Raw genomic sequence first — 7,166 nt, 5'->3', positions numbered from 1 at the left:
TACTGGTGTGCCTAAGCTTTTATTCCTCTCACAGAGTAAACAAGAGTATTCAAGGTACAGTTTCTTTACTGCTTGGTACCTTAGCATCAAGAACTTCCATATGTTGAACACACATGGCCAGATGTGTATAGCATAGCATAGAAATTGGTATAAAGTGATTAAGATAAGCCCTGAATTAAACTGCATTAGCATACCCAAGCTATGCTGGGTTAGTTTAGGTTTTCCTGATACATCTAAAGATAGATAGACTACAAGCAGTAGAATAACTTTCTTCTGAACAAACAGCTGTTTGTTCAAATATTGTTGATACAAAATGCCCACTGCATCCTTTACCATGAACCCAATACTACTGACACCATAGCCTTGCTACCACATGGCAGCTTTCTCCAAATGAGAATGATGACCAAAATATCTAGGTTGTTAGCAACCTGTATGCTAAGCACGTTTCTCCATGATAATAACAATAGCCAGGTCAATTTGCTTGGTTGAAATGAGCAGCTTTTTCAGGAGTTGCAAGCATCTCATCAAATGTTATATCCTTAAGCAAACCAGCAAAGGTTAAAACAGCATTAACATCGATGACTTTCTTATGAATTGTTTCTCACACACAAAATGTAAGCAATTCAAAATACTGTGCTAATTCAATAACTAGGTTAGCTGGGAATCTTGTACTGGGTTATATTTTTAAATTAATTGCTACTTGCATCAATCTTAAATGTCAAGCACCAAGTTTCTATGAGCCTATATCATCCATGAACATAACAGAATTGGCAGATATAATGCATCATATCTTGCACACTAATAAAAATACTAGCTGCTATGTTTTATAAGGTCATGGCTTACTGCTGTCTCTCAACAAAAAAATCTTAATGCAACACTGGTCTCTGCATGATCTCCATAGTTAGACTTAATGAGGAAGAATCACAATTAATGGTTTTTTACAAGCCCATGGATCACAAGTGACAGGAGCTTATTCACAATTTATGAAGACCTGATTTTTCTCTTGGTGGGAAGAGGGCAAGAAAATTGCAAAGCGATAATGAAAAATAACTATTACACTGAATATGGTAATGCAGGTGTATAACCAGAGCCCACAGACTTGCGGGGCCACTAACAGGATTCAGCCTCACAGCTCCTGCAGGGATAAAATTTAAAGCAGACTGCAACCCAACAGAGAAGTACGTGGGGGTCCTTGGGGTAGCATTTGAGAGTAAATCACCGCTGTATAAAATGTCTAGTGGGTAAATAGGGACCTTGGGGCTTATGCAGCCATCCATTCATAGAATGGCTTAACATATAGACAAAATCCTTCACAGGACTCCTCCTAAAGGTCACCTAGCTGTGCAAGTCCCTGAGACACAGAGCACTGCCACCTCAGAGCTTACACCAGGAGCCTGAGCTTCTAAGTGCTTCTACACCTCCAGTTCATTAAAACCACTTGTGCCAGAAAAGAAAAGGAATGTGAAGCCTTATTAGCTTTAGGTAGAAAAAGATAGAAAAATAGCAATGGAAGGACACTGCTGAAGTACTAGTAGCAATTAGGACAAGCAGAGGTTTGCTGAGGTTGAATAGCTCCATTAGTTCTATCAGCTATTACAGTTAGAGAGAGTTAAAACACCTAATTTAGTAATTACAACTCACATAAAGGCTCTTGTGCAAGCAAACATCAATGCCTACAGGCTTTTCCCCTCATCACTTACAGATAAAACAAGCTCATGTTACAGAGGTAACAGAACAGCTCACAGCCACACACAGCAGCAGCTCGAGCGTCTGTACACCATGCCCTGGAGAAGCCTGCTGCACTGCTGGGTGGTGCTGGAGGAACAATGGCTCATGGCACAGTGCTCCTGAGGGGACTGATCAAATTACTCAGTAAGACATGCTACGCTTGCTTACCATTAAATCAGAAGCTGGAATGAGCTTAGAAGGGTATGGGTTTTGTGTAAGGTAAAAACACTGGTGTCAATGTGTTCAAAGCTTCCATGTACTCTCCCCTTCTATACTTCTCCCGCAAGAAAACATTTCTTGCATCCAACAGCATGCATCCAAGCATCCAACATTAAATGTTCTTTCCATCCTAATATTTAAGTTAGGCAAACCCACTGGCTGTTTTTCCTATCCGAGCCAGTTACCAGGGAGATACAAATGAAGGAAGAGTTATGAAACCTGGCACAGTAATTCCAGCTATGACATAGATTGTACACTCTTAGATTAATTATTGAATTGGAGTGATTAGCTACAAAGAGAACTCCTGTTTTCCTTCTGCAGCAATACATGCAAATAGGAGCAGGCAGCTGCTGACATCAAAAGGCCCGGCCAGCACATCTGATCTTCTCGAATCTGCATAAGCCCACCAACTTCAGGTTTAGACTGGTGTGGAACAGAGAATAATCAAAGCCAGTGTGCGCTATTTGAGTTAGGATGGAAAATGTCAGCAACCTTAATCTTTATAAGAAATCAATCAAGCAGGACTTTAATCTAGTCTTGATGTTGTACCCAAATCTGCTATTGCATAATGATAAATGCATGGTAGGTAACGCAGCTTGAAGGCTGAGAAGAGATAATTGAAATACACGTGTAAACTATTAGGCAATTACTCCCTGTGGAGAGGGTGGATGGGAGGGAGCAGAGGCAGAATGGCTTCCAGGTGAAACTCATGGAGCTGCTGAATTGCAGCAGTCCCTGGAGAAGGCACGTGGCAGGGAAGAACAATATGGCTCATTTCTTGACCTAAAGTACATAAAAATAAAGCTACAGAGGCACCAAATGTAGTCACAAATAAGAGTCATGATGCAGCAGTGGAGCCTATCCTGGATCCTGGAGCCAATCCTGGATCCTGGAGCTGACTGACTGCTTCCCTTCAGATGGATGGTAGAAGGCAGCGAGAAAGGGGGAGGCTGGGAGGAATCAAGAGGTTGTCAAGGTTGAGCAGAGACTCCAGCACAACCTACACCCTACCCAGCGTGCATCTTGTTAGCAACAAAAGTGACTCTAAACTGAACATACTCCATATTAACCAAGCACTACACCCCTCCACTCCTTATAGCAGCATGGAGCCCACCAGCTGAGCCAAACGTGCTGGTAATTCCGCTCTGATGGGAAGAGCCATTATGGTGCCAGTGCAAAGAAATGAAACAATCAGTAAAACTTAGGCAGTGTCTCATAGATTCTCAATTACCATTAGAGCAGAAAAACACCTTAAAAATCCTCAGTGCATTGCTTCTACAATACACCTGAAGAACCAACTCTTCATTTTCACCTACATGGTTATTTTAGCCTCTGATGGCTGAGCAAAGGAACTTCAGAAGTCATTCTACAGGGCACCAAGAAAGCCACTGGAAAGCAGATCAGTTCTCAGGGACCTGTTTGGCATTGTGTCTAATTAACAGAAGTGACAGAAAATGGGGCTGCATCTTTCTTTATGCACGAAGATAAACATCAGAGCTGTTCTTAGCTGCCAGAGGATAATTAGCTCAAGATACAAAGCTGGAATGTTCCACATAATCACTGAAATGCACAAATGGAGAATTTGTTGTAAAACTGTGAGCTTGTTGCAATGCCATTGAAAGTAACGACACAGGCATAATTAATCTCTGTAATAAATACACAAAAATCCTGTGCATTTACCTGCCAGCCACAGCATATGGTCTGCTGGCAGTTGTGATTTCCTCCTCCATGCTCCAGGCCCAAGCAGATTTTGTTCTTCCCCTAGCCAGTTCCCATAAAACACAGATAAATGCTTGACCTCTCTCAAGTAATCATTCCAGCCTGACAGCAAGTTTGTTTCTCCTTAATGCCCCACATTGGAAATAGAGCTGAGTGACACTGTAAGTGATGACATCAGCATTAGTATGGACTCAAATTTAGATTATGTATACAACATTTCTTCAGCAGTTTCCCCAACAGCATCTTTCCTGGCCTCTGGTTGCTGTGTCTTAGCCAAAAGGGTAAGTTTCATTGATGCACTTTGAGAAAGTGAATTCTGGAGATTTTAGTTCCAGTGATCAGTTGACACCTTATACAGTGTAATCCCTCTGCACAAGGGAACTGGAGCACTACAAGCAAACCTGCCACCTGCTCCTTTCCTCCAGCACCAAACATTGACATTGATCTCCACAAACCCATTTCCTTCCTTCACCTCCAGTTTCTCCCACCCTTCACAGAATGGCTAAGTTTAAAGCAAAGGACAGACTTGCCAGACTTTCCCCAGTGCTCAAGGGATTCACATCCCACAAGGGTTGGCTGCCTCTACTGCAAGCTGCCATTGCATAGGTAGACAGCAGCTGGACAGCCACAGGGGATCCAGCCCCAGCCCATCCCAACTTTCAGGAGCACACTGGCAGGTTTAATCTGAAGACGTTATGCATTTGTAGAAAAGTGCTTTTGTCAAGATTTGGGTTATTTGATGCACACATGGTTTTCATTAACAAGGAATGGTTTGGACCCTATGAAGTGATTAACTTTGGTGAACTTGCTCATTGGGTAAAAAACAACTTTCAGATGCAGAACTTCTGTGATCCTTACTTACCCAGGATGATTTTATGATATGAAATAAACCAGTTGCAAAGTCAGTCTTGCTTCTTGCAGACTCTGGGAGTGAACAGCAATAAAGGGCATATTCATCAAAGGTTGGTGCTCAGAGTGAAGGACTCCATATGGCCTCAGACTGGAGGCAGAGGGGAGAGAGGCCAAAGGAGAGGGAAAGGGAAAAAAATTCACTGAGGCCAAAAGCCACAAGAGCTGCTGAATGTCTGAATGAGAGCATTGCATCAGGAGGCCTGAATGCTATTTCTAGAGATAAGTCCAACAGACAGCAACTTTGTCAAATGCTCTGAAGGGGGAGAGGAGGACTCTCAATATATCTGGTAGGGCATTTACCACACTCACTGGGGTAGCTGAAGAAGTCAGCCCTACCCTGAGAGGGCATGAATGGAGCTATAAAGAAATTCTGAAAGTTGAAATTTTTATTTCAAAATATTCTAGTCTCATTATGTACCTATTTCACAGAGTTGTTCTGGATTTTGCAAAACTGCAAGAACAAAACATTAAGTGAGTTCAGTACAAGCGGGGGGAACATTATTATCCTCAAAGGTTCTGCTAGTTATTCCAAGATTGTATAGTCAGTACCTTTAACAAACGTTGAGCATTTTTCTACAGAAAATGACCTAAAGCCCTGGGTATTAAGGCTGGATTTTAAAGTCAACTCAAGATCATTAAAAAGATTTAACTACTTTTTCTAGATTTAACTATAGAAATAAAATTTTCTCACAAAATGAGAGAAAAAAAAAGGTGCCTGTTCATCTTAAATGTGAAAAAAAATATATACAGGAAGTATGCAAAAGACCTCAGAAAAGCAATATCTGTCCCTCTTCAGCAGTTGCAGAACAAGGAAAAGGAGATGAGAAGTGTGGAAAAGGAGAATTTGGTCTTTCTCACTTTCTCATGTATTTCTGTATGAACAGTTCAGCACTTGAAGCTAGTATCCACAAAACTGTGCTCCCCATTACCTCCAGTGTGCCAGCAGCCTGATACAAACAGCACTGGGACCAAGTGGGTGAATGGGTAGCACCCCAAGCACACAGGCCATCATGTGGTACTGCAGGACAGCTGGCATTTGCCTGTATCTGCTTCTGTCCCATATAGCCCAGAGAGGAAAAAAATAGTCTGAAATGTCAGCGAAGATATTTATAGGTGACTAGGCTTCAGTTACAGCAGATTGAATGCACGCCTGCATCTTATCAAACCAGGGCCAAATTCTGCCACAGATCTTGAATGAAAGGCAGAGATCATAGAGGAGACACTCTGTGTTTTCACCCAGAGCTCCAAGGAGAGAGCCAGACACAGGGGGTAAGGTGAAGTGTCCTTTAACCACAGACGTTAAATCCTGATGTCAGTTTTCACTTGTTTATTCCCTTGGTAAAGTGGCCTATCTACAGCTGCTGAGTAACTCAATTGCAGATCCACCTCAAGAAGGGATAAATTCCAGCATGCTGCACAGCTGTAAATGGCTTTTCATCATGATGGATCTGATTGTATCCCTGAGCTTCCCAAAGAGGTAAGAGGGAAAGCTTTATACAGCTAAAAGCAGCGAGATAGAATTTTTGCATGATTGCATTTTCTCCATCCTGGCACACGCAGCACAACCAAGACAGAGTTTAAGTTGGCAGAACTGGCATTCCAAGAAGTTTACGACACACTACCAGAACTCCCATGGCTTCTTTACATTTCCTTGTGCTGAAGTAGAATGGAAGCTATTCCAAAGACTGAGAAAATGTCAGTTTAAAACATTCCTGTGAGAATTTGGCACCGGCTGTGTTGCTGAGCATTTTCACTGTGTATTAATTAGCCCTTCCACAGGCACATTTTCTATTTTTAACACTTTCCTCTGTGACACTGATGCTGACTTCTTCCTGCCTAAATATTAGATGCCATCTGTGGGTTTCCCGTTGTTTCACCTACAAGTCAAACAAACAAACCACGACAAAAAGCACTGCTATCTATGCTTTCAGAAACAGTGCTATTGTTCTCTTTTAAGTTTAGTAATATGGAATGGGCAACATGTATACATAGGGAAAGTGTAAAAAACTATGGAAGTGGCCTCTTCATTATGCCTTCAACTAATTAATAAAATGCAAAATAAATAAAGCCTATAGGTAAACGAGCGATAGATAGAACATAGTTTGAATCTTTACTTTAAACCCAAGAGGCAGAGCTACTATGTCCTTGTAAATTTCTTGTAATGCTCCTACAGAAAAATGATATTAAAATTTGGAAAAAAAAAAAAAATAATAATAATAATAAAAAAAAAAATTAAAAACACTGCTAGAAGCTGGTACATTTCAGCTGAAACAGCTATACAAAAGCTTTTTTTTTTTCTCCCCTGTGAGAACCTAAAGAGTTCTATCACCAGAAATATGTTGAATAAGACTTACATCCCCTCAAAGAAAAAAAAAAAAGGGAGAAAGAAGAGGAAAAAAAAAATGTTATGTCACTCATGTGGGGTTACTGGGGAAGGTGACAGGAAAAAAGAAGACCATGAAACCCTTGGAGACAGGAAAGAGTGGTGAGAAAGGGGTGCACCTGAAGAGCATATATTTCTCTGCAGTGACTTGTAGATTCCAGGGATGGGAGAACCCTGCATGATGCATCCAGGAGGCTGTTGCTCA

Source organism: Tympanuchus pallidicinctus, unplaced genomic scaffold, assembly GCF_026119805.1.
Source record: "Tympanuchus pallidicinctus isolate F22 unplaced genomic scaffold, pur_lepc_1.0 scaffold10, whole genome shotgun sequence".
Lineage (NCBI taxonomy): Eukaryota > Metazoa > Chordata > Aves > Galliformes > Phasianidae > Tympanuchus > Tympanuchus pallidicinctus.
Note: the sequence above shows the minus strand (reverse complement) of the source record.